The sequence below is a fragment of the Columba livia genome, chromosome 16 (genome assembly GCF_036013475.1).
Source record: "Columba livia isolate bColLiv1 breed racing homer chromosome 16, bColLiv1.pat.W.v2, whole genome shotgun sequence".
Taxonomy (NCBI): Eukaryota; Metazoa; Chordata; class Aves; order Columbiformes; family Columbidae; genus Columba; species Columba livia.
Window position 1 is genome coordinate 12,967,659 of NC_088617.1, and position 15,804 is coordinate 12,983,462.

The window sequence follows — 15,804 nt, forward strand, 5'->3', positions numbered from 1 at the left end:
CTACAACAGAGATTTTAAATTGGCAGTAAACTGCCCTCATATGTCAGGGACATACTTCCCAATTCCTATGAAAATATTAGCAAATTTGGCCAAGTTACAACTCTTTATTGAGTCCATATATGCAGTTTTCTAAAGATTCACTAGAGTTTGACAGCTGGAGATGAAATCAGTGTACACCATCTCCTGTCCATGCCTCTGTTAACCACACTGAATATTCATTATTCTCTTGAAGCAGTTTAGCTTTGCCCTGGATCTGCAGAAACTAAACTGGATTTTTCCTGCAACTGAAGCTTTCAGAGGTTGCTATGACACCAGACAAAAATTTGAAATGGCTCAGCTGTACATACATGATCACTGATACCTGTGTGTTATTGCCTACCCAGTACATTATGCACACAGGGACAGAACAGATGAAGAGTACGTAAAGCTTCCTCGAGTCCACACCAGATCTCATTATCCCTGACTCTCAACATTCTTCTTCTATCAGCAAACATCACTAAAACTCCTTGAAAGAGTTCTCGTCCCCCTCTAGTGCTCAGCCATGGATGACTTTATAAAGTAGTTTCAACACAACTGACATAAAAACAAAGACTGAATAGAAAGACCAATCTACGCTTATTTCTTTCACTAAAGACGATGCATAGCAAGCTTCCTATTTGTATTTACATATACAGAGAAAATAATTTCATTCAGGAGCAAAATGTAGGGAAGTTCAAAAATTACTGTTTTAACTATTACATGCAACTCTTAAAAAAGCAGCAGCTCTTTAAAAACATAAAATGATTCAAAATGTTTAAAAGTGTAAAAATAATTCCATTTACAGAAGCAAACAGTAGCCAGTTCTTTTATACCACTTAAAATTAATAATTTAATATGCTGTAAGGCTACATTTGATACAGGTATTTAACATCACTTTCACATCTGCTGGAAGCAACTTTAAAAATACTCACATTTTTAAGTGATGAGATAGTTGCACACTGAAATAATTTGCAAATAGTATTAAGAAACGTGCTGTGGCTCTTCTCTGCTTCAAGTCTGGTCTTCTAGGAAGGAAACACGGTGTGCAACCATTTTAACAAATGCCTGTAGAGAGAGGAAAAACACCTAATGAAAATTAAAAGCACATGTGCTGGGTTTCAACATTATCCTAGCTAAAGATCAGAAGTCAAAGGAAAAGCTTGAACAAGATTTCGAAGTGCACTATTGTTAATATAAATATCCAAGGGGCACATGCTCATCAGCAGACTACAGACATTTACAGCTATGAGAAGAACCACCTAAGGCTAATTTTTCTCCTTACCCAAGGGCAGAGTTTTGCTCCCTTTTCAGCATACAGAGTATGTCAGCACTTGCATAGTGTCTAGAAGCCTAACAACAACAGTGGGGTGAAAAGCTCTTCAGAACCAGCAAAGACACTTCTCCTACTGGTGGGAGTGAGAAAGTGGCCAAAGTCATAGGAGGGAGGAGAAAACAGGCAATTTCAGTTAAAAAAAGGTCAGGAATTCTTGACCTAAAATACACATGTTCAGTTTCAGTTGAAACTTGAGCAGTAAGGGAAAGCCAACTAGAAAGAACACAGCATTTATTTGTTAAAATACAGAACAGTTTGTAAAGAGTTTTGATATTATTAATGATTAAGCTTCACTATTTTTTTTTTGAGAAGTTGTGCACTGCCCATTTTAGGGACAGGAAAGGTGATGCTGAACAGGTGAATTAATTGCCCAAACGGTACCAATGGCAACATCAAAACTAAAATGCAACAGATTCTCATCCTATATAACCACAACAGCCCCTTCCTTTTCTGCTCTCGGGAGAACAAGTACATTTCTCCCTTGAAAATTCCCATGGATGCTAAGCTTTAAACGTAAAAGTTCTAATTAAAACACTAACTACTGCACAAATTGCCAATTTAATCTTGTGCTCTCAGATTACTGCCATTACAGTTGGCAATGGTAGGGAGATGATTCCTGGCCAATCAAGGTATTATACTCCCTTGATAACCAAAAAAGCCTCTCAACAAAACTCTGCTGCATTATGCTAGGCTACGGTTGTCTTTGAAAAGACGGGTGTTTTCTCCATATTCCAGATTATTACGTCCCTACGGTTGTACTAAAAGACTGGGGTCAGGAAGGTTGTAGTGGTGTTGGGTTTTTTTTCCCTCCCTGTATCAGAAGGAAAAAAGTAATAGGGAACTCTGTTGCTTACCATACTTTTGGCACAAGTAATTGCTTAATTTTAGTTTCCTGATCAAAGACAAAAACACCTTCCCACACTCTCCATAAAATCCCAACCACCTATAAGCACGGAATTTGCAAAAAGACCTAAATGGGTGAGGCACTTCCAGAAACAGCTGGCTGCAACCTGACTCAGTTAGCTATGTATCACGGTGCTAGCTGAAGTATACATTCAATATGGCCAAGTTGTCACGTATGCTGGGAGCCCAGTAGCTACTTCTTGGACTGGGGTACTCAGTTCTAAAAATTAGACAGGTTCTAAACAACTTAACAGTTGACTTGCACTTCTGTTGCCTCAATTTCCTGTCCAAAGGTTTCTCCTGGTGCTGTGTAAGTCTGTAAAATATGAAGTGGTTTGATAAGTCTGTTATTAAATGTCAGTGTAAAAATGCAAACTACAAAAATGAATCACATTTAAAGGAAACCTGCTGAAAGCTAAGGCAATTGTCCTGTCCCTCACACAGTAATAAACCTTACCAGAGGATATTACTTTGTACAGGGGTAGAGCCTGAAGCTTAAAGCACTGCCTATCTGGATTTAATGGCACAAACACTTGGTTTCTTTCCCTTTGAGTCAGTTAAAACTGATTTTAAACATTACACAATTTATCTCCTCGTGTTTTCATTATATTCCTCCCGGAGGCAAACTTGCCCTCAGTTGACACAGATTTTAACATACCGCTTCCTAAACATGGTGAGGGCATCATCTTTGTGAGTCATAGCAGCTTCCCTCCTTCAGGATACAATAAACACCAGAACAGACACAACAGAAGATGGGAGCTCAGAAACCTCCCCACTACTACATAGGATGATCTTAACAACTTAAAAGGGGTATGTCCAGCACTGGACATGAGACTTGAATTTTTAAAGTTATAAATAGTTTCAGATATATTCCTTCAAGTCACAAAACAATTAATATTATTAGCATTATTAATATAAAAACCACAACTAATGCTTTTAAGCTATCATTAGGGATTGTAGAATCCACAGCAATAAATTACTCCGTGATGTTCCAAACCCATAAACACTCATATGTGCTGAACCGTGGGTAAACACATTGATTTTAAAAACATACATAAGACAATAGAGAGCCATAAACATTTAAATACCTGCACAGTTAACCTATAAAACACATAAAGAGAAGGATATAAACTTTCTAATGCAATGAACAAACCTCTAATTTATCAACTTGGGCACAGATGTGGTACATTTCCATCAGCTTGTCTTTAATGAGCAGAATGGTCTCGTCCAGGATCCTACACGTATCACTTCTAATCTGCATGAAAAAAAGTATCTCACATGAGGATGAATTTTGAAGATAAACACTACACTATTTTTTCACATGAATATTTCAGAAAACATCTATTCAGAAAAGGCATCACAAGGGTCCTTTTGCAGTATGTTATCAAGTAGAGATTGGGAAAATAACTTACTTTCTCAAGTAATCCATGAGACAATACAACAAACAATAGTAGATGGCAGGACTCCCACATCCAACAATTTTAATAGACTTAAAGAATACAAAGGAATACGGATCCCTTCAAAAGAGATTTTTGTCCCAAAGACTGAGTAGAAGATACTCTTCCTTCAGCCTCACAGGAAAGAGTAAGGACCTTTCAGCTAAAACAGTGAGAATCTGGAGTTGGGCTAATACTGCAGGGAATTTTCTGGGCATTTTGAGATTTAATCCTGGATTGCCATTAAAGCATAAATGCCTGCTATAAGTAATTGAATCCATGGACTATGCATTATAAACTCTAGTAGGTACTTGGACATTTTACTGATGACTAATTTGTGTGTTTGGTGTTTTGTTTTCAGAAACTGTGTTTTAAAAATGTGAGTATAGACAAAGCTATAAAATTACTCGTAGTAAGATTTTACAGCATTTTTATTATCAGAATGACTACATGCAGATCAAGTGCTTTTATAGTGCTATAAGTGTTCTACAATAGGAGATCAAACAGACATATCAAAATAGTAATGACTCAAGCCAACTGGTCTGAGCACCACATCCATCAAATACACACACGGACAGCTCTCCCAGCAGTGACACAACTGTACACACAGCCACACCGTTATCTTTACAGTATGTACTTTATACCCAACAGGAAGTCAGCGCAGACATGCCAGCAGGATCTCTAGGAATTAAATCAGACATATTTTCTAATATTAAATAAAAATACAGAATTAATACATAATAAAAGAGCCAAAGCAGAGGAATTCCAGGTTTGTTCTATTAAATTGCTTTGGGTCAACAGTAGGCAAAAAAGCTCCTCAATCATAAAGAATATAGGAAAACCAGATTGGTGATCTGTCTGAGGTGAGGTTCATACTTGGGTAAACTACATCAGAATAAAATTTGAGCCTGGACTTTCCGAAGTCAAGGTAACAAACACATTTGCTAATGTTGGTCTGGGAAAGGACTAGGGAAGAGCTGCTCTTCCAGCTAACCGCTAGATAAATGCTGGAAATATAACACGAGTTGGGACAGAGCCAGAAAGAGGGAGATGTTGTACAGACCCAGCACAAAAACTATCAACAGAAGGTCAGAGCAGACACAGAACAAATCTAAACTATCTGTCTTTGAGGGTAAAAGCAAACAAGCAATACAAGACACAGGAGAGCTGATTTGCCAGCAAGCAGCCTGTGATGAAAGGAAATGATATGCAAATACGATTCAAGAAGAGTCATTCTGCAGCAGTCTGCAGAACCGCCGCAACAGAGGAGTTCAAGAGGAGTCAGCACATGACAAAGGGAAATGATTCTCTTGGTGCAGCAGCCTCTCCTGAGCCAGAGAAAGCAGGACTGGTCTGAAACCTCACATTTTAAAACAAGATTTATTTCCCCTTGTACAATGTATTTTACTTTATCTTAGCGTAGATTTAGCTGAGTGATCAGCACAAGCACCAGAGCACAGCAGTCCACGAGAAAAACAAACCAAACCTGTATTCCTCTCACCAGGTTTTACTACGCTAACTGGAGGAGGGAGGGTTTGATTCAGCTTTGTCTTCTAATTCAAGCCAGCAAGACCAAGCTCAAGAAGGTAGGAAATCAATTGCACCAAAGTCAGGAGACAGCACAACCAAAGCACAAATGACAAAGTGGAACACAAACCAGAAATGGCACATTGCATGTAGGGCAGTGAGAGCTGATCCTTGCATACACTGCAGTAACAAGCACAGATTCTTTCTAGTATGTATTTTATAAGAACTATCATTGTTTCAGGAAACAAACAAAAAAAAGTAGCTGGAGCCACAATTCAAAGATACTGTGCAAAGTCTAATTGTCAGAGGGACTTTTTTGAAAGGATCTCTCTGTATTCTTTTCCAGTGTTTGATACCATATGTCAACACAGAGTAGCATAAAAGGATCACAAGTAACCACTGTAAACTGAGCAGCTCAGTGGTGAGAAGAGAAAGCTGAGGTTGGTATGTTCCTGAGAAGTCAGCAAACCCAGGCCACAGCAAACCAGACAAAACAACCTCTTCTTCTCTTTTCCCCAGTGTGGAAACCAGGTTTCGCACCCAGTGCCTCAGGGAGGAGGTTCCCAAACTGCAAGTCCATGAGACAAAGATAAGCAGTCGGCAGCTGGGCTGTGGAGCCATAATAAAGCAAGATTTACAAACACATTATTTCCCTGGGGCAAGTTCTGCAAGAAGGTTCAATGGTTTGAGAACCACCAATCTGTGGTTTTATAAACTGGTGAGTATGCTGGAAGATCAACATACGTATTAAAAAAAAAAGAAGAGTATCAAATATAACCAGAGATTTTGTATCTATCCATACATCCTCTTCAAGGATTAGGAGCCAAAGAAATGGGAGTAGTGAATTCCCACATGTAACTAAGAGCATGCCACGCATCTCTGAAGAGATATCATTTTCAATCATTAGGATATACAAGAAGAACAAATAATTGTACCTAAAAAGGCAACCAACAATGACCCATATAAACAATATAAGATCAGCATATATGAAAGTCTGAATTTTTTTGCTTGTGTGTCACTGGTTCAAATCATAGTTCAGTTAAAACTCAGAACCTGATAATTATACTGGGCTCTGAAGCCACTCAGAATACATTAATTTACTTTGTTGAAGTCAGTGTCCTAAGGAAGACATCACAAAGAGTTAAATAACTGGCACTAAGATTCTTCTAACACAGTCTTTTCATTGCAAGATGCTCCTTCCATGGCAAGTGTGATGCATGCTGAATTGTATTTACATTGTCACTGCACCTTAGCTCCTGCACGAGTGTCCATTTTAAGTGCTGTGCCACGCTGTGCCTAGCCAGGTACAACAGTGCGACACTGGAAATAGCATTTTGTCTTCCTAGCACTGAAGATACAGGTTTTTGCTCATTGCAATATTCAAATGTATGCATCAAGAGTACTTGTAAGTGAAATCCGCAGCACACTCAAAGGAGAAATGCCAAATCCCTCTCTGTGAATAGTTAATGCCCAGTTGAAAAAAGCCAGATTCCTCTTGCCTTTTGTCAGCATAGACAAAAGACAAGTTATTGCTAGGCACAGAAGCTGTAATCAGTTCAAATACTACATTGTATTTATCAGATTCCCAGATATCACTTGATGTGCTGCCGAAAGGAACTTTGCATTGCAGGTACTGGAGGAAGGCACAGAATCAGCACACTGACTGCAGTGCTTTGATGTTCCCAGATAAGGTCAGTAATCTGCACACCAGCGCATTATTCACAGTCTGCAGGTTGTGGAAAAATGTTTTCGGGGCAATGCAAAGATAGTGTATTGAAACTACGTTTTGTAGAAAAGGTTGGCAAGACAAGAAGTCTCACAGGAAGTTCACTGGATCTACCCAAACGAGCTTACTGTCTTCCCTATATTGCAGCCAAAAAAAGTAAGGTGCATGCCTGACTGAAGGGAAAAATCATAAGGTACATACAAAATCTTAGTGTAAGCTCCCAAACGGAAGAATTGAGTGAATGAACTCAAGAGTAAATCAGACGGAACACAATCAGCAGTGAAGAGCTATTGATTCAAACCACTTGCATTGAACAGGTGATGTTGTATCACTGAAGCAATCATCACCTTTCAGGAATGAACTCCAAGGATTTTTTGGCCCAAGAAGCCAATCTATTGTACTCTACATTTTTCACAGACTAAATCTGCCGTACTATAGAATCTAAAGCTGACAAATGTAAGCCAAGATGTATCAAAAAACAGACTGCATGCTCTGAGGTTCACATGCTCCTTTACAGCTATTTTTGTCAAAAGCTGAATGGAAAAATAGCAGCTTCAACAGCCACTAATACTGAACCATTCATACAAGGCACCTATTTCTCCTTTTAAGTCCCCTACTAAACCAAAGGAGGCTTTGATGAGCCAAGCTTTTGTTTCTTTCCACTCTATGTCACGCCCTTCTGGAAGCAATGATGTCTCCTTTCCATACGCAACACACGCCAACAACAAAACCAGAAACCTCCAATAGAAGTCGAAAGAGTATTAATAACTGGTTGTATTGCTGACTGATTTGCCTACAACAAGGATGACGGCCTCACTTCTCTTACGCAGAATCCACATCCAGGCTGGAGGAACGATCTGTCGCATAACCAAAGTATGTTAAGTTGAGTTTGCAGGGGTTCTTGCAGACCACACCAGGCTGCTTTGGGACCACCTACTGTGACTCAGGAGCTCTGTCCTGGAGAGTAAGCACATTTCTCCAAACAACACCAGGACACGTGAACAGAAAAGTGGAAAGATGCTCAGAAGGCAATTTTGGCATTAGTTCTGTAAACAGAAGAACATGTGCAGAAAGGCCAGCACACCAATGTCTTTCATTTGCACTAATGCTGGCAAGAATAAAGCCAGGAAATTGCTTTTCAATTGCCTAAGAGACATTTGTCACGTAATTTTCTTATCTGCTTCACTTTATTCTACCCCTCTCCATTTATCTAATTCCTAAGAATCACACAACAAAATAGCTCATAAGCAACAAGTCTCTGAGGAGCTGTTGGCTGGTCACTTCTTGCCGTTAGAAGTGCATTCAATACAATTAGCAACCATTTTATTTGCTGGTGACACATGCATCATAAAAGATACCTCAAGACAGAAGAAAAATGTGGTAAGTGCTGGTAGCAGACGAGATGGTCAGCACATCAGTGACTGCAAGAGGAAGTCCCTCTAGGTCAACTTGATCCATGCAATCTGAACTAGCGCTCTATGAAACACTTGGGAAGGGTTCAAATGCACTATGAGTTCCTCTACCTAATTTTACATCTTTTAGCCTAAGGAAGGAAAAGCTGACTGCAAAGATCACATTTATTATTTTGACATGAACAACATAACCCAAATAGCCTTCAGACAGTGCTACTTTATGCAGAGCGCCAAGGGTAGTACCACAAACCTCTTGCTCTAAATGGCTTATCACAAACAATTAGGCACGGACAATGGCGAAGACAACTGATGTGTTAGAAATGTTGCACAGAGTATGGGTCACAACCCCATCATTACCTCACTCGGTTACTTCACCTATGTTAAATTCTCCCTTACATTCTGACTGTAGGCTCTTTGGAGACACAACCAGCTTGATGCATTTGTACAGCACCTCGCGTGGGCCGCCCTAATTCGTAGCTGCCCGTGAATGTTGCTGTACCACATCACCTCTGTCTGCACCAGTCTAGTGCTGCCGTGCCCGGCCTGCCGGGGAGGTTTCACGGCACAGCCGGGGGGATGGAAAGGGCCGGGGAAAGGGCGGGTATTTCGTAACTCCGGGGGCGCTCCCGCCGCTGCCCATAGCGCCACCTGCTGGGCGCGCCGCAGCGCCGCAACCCGGCCCGCGGCGGCAACATGGCCGCCCCCGCGCGCCGCCCGCCTTCCCGCCCTCAGGGCCGGCGGCCACAGGGGCTCGGGCCGCGGGCCGGGCCGCTGTCCCGGGGAGCCCGGCCGGGCCCTTCGGCAGCTGGCAAGCGTCAATCCCGCTTCTTTCACCTGCGGGGAGAAGAACGGGACCTGAGGATGAGCTCGGGCCTTGTCTGCCGTCCTACCGGGGAGTTGTTTGGCAACCACCACATCCCCAGCTCCAAAAGTCCAAAGACCAGATGCACAAGAACTCAGAGTACTGGGAAATGTAAAATTTGGAGGCTCTGGGAGGGACTTCCCCCTCCACACTAGCTGGTGACCCAAGGGATGTCCCAACATCTCCCAGGTTTCCAGTTCCGGATCTCACAATGAGTTTCTGCCAGCACCTTTACAGCTATCACGTCAATGTGTATTTCAGCAGAAGTTCCTTGCCAAGCATCTCACTCAAGTTTTAAAGCAGGAAGGCTTATTCTAACATTCGCACTTGGATGTAAAAGCAAAGCGTGATTTATAGAAGGCGATTTGAAGTTACAGCCCACATTATTCACTGATAGCAAACTGGTTAAACCTCCCCAAACCCAACCCATTAGCAAATACCTGACATACACGCACCAAAACACGCACTTTGACTATTCTGAAGTAGAACACTATGGAAGAAAACCAAGAGCGGCTCGGAACGGCAGAAATGCTTTTCCCACATCGGAAAAGGAGCCAGAACTGCACAAAAACTCAACAGCGGTGGACATGCACTCTTCACTGAAGTTTATAGTTCAAGACTGTTGTTCACAAAATCCCAGTAAAGAATGGCAACGACAAGGAGAACAAACCTTCTATTCTGAGCATAGTTTTAAAAACAAATGGAATAACGAGAGTTCAAATACAGGAGATGGAAATCAGTAAAATCAAAAGGCCACCCCAAATCCTGCATTTGCACTGCAATTTAAATAATACAAATAAATAATATCCTCCTATCCTAACTGCACCTCGGATTCTCCAAACATAATTCCTAGGTTTTTTTTAAGTGGGTGGTGCAAGCATCAGACAGCCTACAGAACAATTCTATCAAATCCCAATACTTCTTAGCAAGTCTGTGCAGTCAGCTTCACAGGCCTGAAGCACTAACGTAGCCACATGTTCAGAACTAGCACAGTTGGCCAAAAGAGATAATCCAAACCTGATACCAAACTTACAGCTTTGAAAAGACCATTGAATGGTAGCAGACATAACATGAATGGCTCTATAGCAGGTATAAATTCCACTAATTTGACAGGTGATGCATTAAAGAAACATCCATTTAAGGAAATTGCATTAGCTGTACAGGTTACCGTCCTGCTCTGACTAACCTTGCAGACATGCTGCAGACAAGTCACTCGCTGACGTTACCAGCCCTTCCAAAGTCTACCATAAGCATCTTGCATTCATAATGTTCAAAAAGATTCAAATGTTGGAGTAGCATGTGCTGGAGGACAAAAGCAAAGTTTATTGGCACCACTGAGAATAAGCTAATTCAACACAGATTCACAGTCTTTAATTTTTACTCTAGAGTGTTACATAGTCTGAAAGTAAGAAAACAATAGTAAGAAACAATAGAAAATAGATGCAAACAAAGCACTTAACACTATTTCTGCAAGACATGCTACTATAAAAGCACACTAGGCATAAAAAGCCAAAATACTACTTTTGAAAAGGACTCCACCACAAACACTTAGCAGTTCATATGAATTGCAAAGGAGAAAAATAACATTCTAAGGGCTTAAGGTATTTAAGACAACTTCCAAAATGGTTAAGAGGAGCCTGTTGCAAATTGCAGTATGAACAATATATTTACCATCATCTGTAATTAGGTACTTACTAAACACACCATACAAGCTCCTTCCAGCTGATGACAGAACTCACTGTATATTTATCATTAAGATCTGAACGAAAATCCACTGAACACATTTCAACGTTATGATGAAAATATGGGGTGACAAGTGTTTCTTAACTAAGACTATAATTTCACAATCATTTTAAATTATGATTTAAAATCATAAGCTGGCAACAGAAGTAGCTTATCCTTTTCCATCACTCACTCATGCCCCTAAAGCCAACCCTTTGCACGTGAGAGGATGGACATTCACAGTGGAATGAATCAGGGGTGTTCTAGGTTGAAAACAAACTGTTAATTCCTTTGCCATATCAATTTATCTCAGATCATTTATTGAACCCGATTCATTACACAGCCATTTTAATTAAGGCTACACTGACAAAGAAAACAGGTAGCGAGGGGAGGAGACATCTCGGATCTTTCAATAGCGGTGTTAAGGTATCATGAAACCTTAGCCAAAGGCACAACAGCACCACTTCCAGATGGCATTTTAATGTTCCCTTATATCCACTGTTGATTCTCCTGTTTATTTATGGAAAGAAAACAAAGCAAAATTAACATCACGACTTTAGTTTGTAACTTAAAATACACAGTCTGGCTTTGAGTTTTCAGACTTTCTTTTATGTAGGATATACTGTACCCATAGTAATATCCCGTTCTCACCACTTCCCTTTAAATATCTTTGTTTCTTTTCTTATTTTGCATTCATCATTATCATAGTCTCATTTTCTACAACTGCTACACAAAAAACGTAATGAAAATCGGGAGTGACATGCTAAATTAAAAAATTTTAAGAACGCCAAACTAAGGCAACTCTTTGTGTAAAGGAACGGAAAGCCCTCATTCTGATTTCCACACCACTGTGGTATGTGACAGAGCTGAGCTAGCAAGCCAAGGCCTACGGGAAGAAACATTTAAGAAGACAAAAACTGTGATTAATCCCCAAGGAGGAAAATACCTCAACTGTATGCTGCTTTGAGCAAGCTACCAATACATGCAAGATTCAAGAGAGATCTGTGTCAAAACACGTGTAATTTCAGCCGAAGATGCCTGAAGGAAGCAGAATGACTTGCAAGTAGCAAAGAACACAAGTTGTTGCTGTGTTCCTTGTAAGAACTAACAGGCTTGGCACTCGGGTCCAAAAATACATAGTCTGCCATGCAACACTATACAAGAAACCTGTTTTATTAATTGGCAGGTCTTCTTTACTTCCTATTTAACACCAGTATGAGCGGCACTTGATAAAACCAATAGAATCCAGGTGACATGAACTAACACTTTAATGAACCTTATTCCCTACTAAGTTGTTCACTTTGCAATGTCATCTTAATCAAGCTTGAAAATGCATTTCTGTAATTGTTATCAGCATTACCAATACTTGTTTCTGGCCCACTATAGATGTATAGACGACGAATGAAGTATTGATCCAGAAGTAAGAGAAAGGCCATCAGTGGTTCAACTATATGAAAATTATGTGGGTATCACGGACTAAGCATTATATCATCTCCTTGAAAATGCTGAACAGAAAACCAAAAAGATCCCAACATTTGGATGTGTGTGAGTGGTCTGGCTCATTGCAAATCATAGACAACTCCATATGGAGAGATGAAATTGATGGGAGTGATGATGTCAAGAGAGAAGCATAGGAAAAAAACACCTCTTAATAGTCAAACTGAATTGGAGTTCCTCTTTTTTTTTTCTTGGACACAAAAATAAATCATATCAACATTTTACTGTCAAAATGAAGGAAGGGGGTGAGTGAGGGAAGGCTGTTTTAAAGACTGATTTAAGAGTGTCTTTTATATTGACAAAAGAAAGTTTTAAATAATCTGCCCACAGAGATTCATATTCACTTCGTATCACCACCAGGCTCAAGCAGGATAGGAGCTTTGTACAGGTCAGAAAAGGGGATATTCCCAGGTGCTCCCTACTTCGGTTTGTGCAGCCTTCCCCTCTGTTTGGGGGTGGGTGGGAGAATGTCTTCCGCCTACAAAATGCAACTGCAAAACCTCTCTCTCTGCCTTCAGGGCTCTCAAGCGTCCTCTATCCGTTACCAGGATGGTGACAGTGCTATGCAGGGTCACCACTGTCACCATCCTGATGGAGCTACAGCAGGGTTACTGAGTTCCACTCGATCACACCAGTGCTTTGAGCCTCACCTTACTATCACCAGCAGACTTGTTTCCACATCATCAAGTAACAGAGCAGCAGCCACAGTCATTTTTAAAAAGCTGCATGGAAACACTTATTCGGCTATTCAGGAGCTCAGAACTTTGTCCAGCACGGCATCCCAGACCCGGGAGACCGGCAGAGCAGGCCCTCCTCAGCCGGGGGGAACGCAAACACCCGCTGCCTCCAGAAACACGACAAGCATCACGAGCAGCGGGCTCGCCCGGAGCTGCGGGCACAGCCAGGCAGCCCCCGGGACAGGGGTCCGGAGCCTCCGCCACCCGCGGGCGGGCAGGGCCAGGGCTGCTCAGCCATCTGCCGGCGGCAGCTGCTCCCCGGTGCCTCTGCCTGGGGGAGCGGAGGTTCTTGCCCCACGGCGGCCGCGCCCTGCCCGCTCTGAGCCCCCGGACCAAGCGGCCCCTGGCCTCACGGAGCCCCCGCCGCCCTGCCCGGCGGCTGCACCTGCAGCCTCGCCCCCTCAGCCATCCCCCTCGAGAGGCGCCGCCGAGTCCGCCCCTCACTCCCCAGTTCTCGGACCGCCCCTGGGCCGGGACAGCCCCCGCTCGGCGCCCCCTCCCCGCGCCTACCTCCAGCTCTCCGGGCGAGCCGCCGAGCCACGCTGCCCTCAGCTCCTCTGGCCGCGGCACCGTCGCCGCTGCAGCCCTTCGCCGGTCCGCGGCTGAGCTCATGGCAGCCGCCGCTCCGCCCCTGGCTGCCGCTCCTCCCCTCGGCCTGGCCCGGCGCCTGCCCAGCCAGAGCTGCCCGCGGCCGCGCCGCCTCAGTGCTCCCCAGCTCCGCGCTCCCCCGCTCCGCGCTCCCCGCTCCGCGCCCCCGCCGCCTCAGCGCTCCCCCTCCTCTCTCTCAGCGTTCCCCGCCTGAGCGGGCCGCGCGCGTCACCTAGCGACCGGCAGCGCGAGCGGCAACGGCTGCGGCGCGAGGCGGCGGCCCAGGGGGGGCAGGAGGGACCGGAGCCGTAGCGCTCTCCTTGAGGACAATTCTTGTGTAAAGTCACGACACCTCAGCCATCGAAAAGTGATTCGACAAAACCCGCACCAAGTACAGCCCCAGCACAGGCAGGAGCCGGCCCCTCCCTGACCAACAGCATTTGGCTTCAACAAGCCTGTGCTGCAGCCCAGCAGGCAGAGGCCAAGATAAATGTGTCAGGAGGATGGAGCCAGGCTCTTCTGGTGACAACCAGTGACAGGACAAGGGGCAATGGGTGCAATCTGGAACACAGGAGGTTCCACTTAAATATGAGAAGAAACTTGTTCCTGGTGAGGGTGGCAGAGCCTGGCCCAGGCTGCCCAGGGGGTTGTGGAGTCTCCTTCTGTGCAGACATTCCAACCCGCCTGGACACCTTCCTGTGTAACCTCACCTGGGTGTTCCTGCTCCATGGGGGGATTGCACTGGGTGAGCTTTCCAGGGCCCTCCAACCCCTGACATTCTGGGATTCCATGATCAGATGCACTAGACTCTCTGTCTGTTTCCTAATCACTGGGAAGTTAAAGGCTGCAGCTGAAAGAGCAGCTTTTAAGTGCTCAGAATCTGTGCCCTGTTTGCAAGACTTGAGACATTCAGTTTCATTTTAGGCAGAAATTATTTTCAGAACTGACTGACACACGCCAGATTATGATACAGCTTTGCTTGTTGTAACCACACCAATAAAATGTTTTTTATACAAGCATGAACCCTTGCACTAGATGGTGTCCCTACCTTTTCTAGCTCCTTTGGCATCATCTGCTGTTCTTATCTGGCCCTCAAACTCTGTTCCCTGTTTCTCAGCATCACCAATGTAACTGTGACTAGGAAAAAAGAAAGCCATATCAATAACTAGGTATTACCAGGTGCTCCAAAGGAAGCGTGCTGAAGAAGTCATTGCACCACACAGAAAATGACCCATGTTCTCCTGTGGAAAGCAAACCTGAGGGCAATAAATGCGTTCTTATATACTTTCTTAAATGTAACATCACAGAGCCTGGTACAAGTCTTTCACACTGATGAAATGCAAGGGATTTACGTATGCTATCAGGTAATAAAATGGTAGTTCAAGTAGAAAGGAATGTTAATTGAAAGGACAGGAAACCGTATCTTATTAGTAACACTTCTGAATTGCTGTAAGAAGAAATGCTGGTTAAATAGCACAGCACTTCACTTTGTGCTTCATATTTCTAAAGCGCCTTTAAAACCAAGCATATGACATTAAGTCCTCAGAGACAAATTTATCTCCTGTTTGAGAGGGGAAGTACACAAGTGATCTACCATAGCTGCACAAGGAGCCTGAATTCTCAAATCTTGGCTACGACCTTGCCTCTCCAAGAACCAGCTGTACCATTTCTCACATACCTCTACAGCATCCAAGAACAATACTGTTACCGTCCAACACATTTTTCCTCATGCTAGTCTTGGAAGCCACTTATGAAGCTACCTTGAAGCTGATTATTCCTCTCTAGCATTACCACATGCAACAACTACCTAGTAGTATCTAAATATTGATACTTGTATTGCAAGGAACACAAGTTTATCAGAAGTAATTCGGACAGGTCTGAAACTAGAATGCCACAGCTAGTTGATAACGAGGAAATTCAAAGGAGTATTTGGCACAAGCCTAAATCTTTCTCCTGTTGTTGTTGTTTTATCAAAGAGAGGAGGATTTTCAATTGATTACTTATGAAAACCCCAGAAAGTCTTTGTATCTGCAACCATAAATG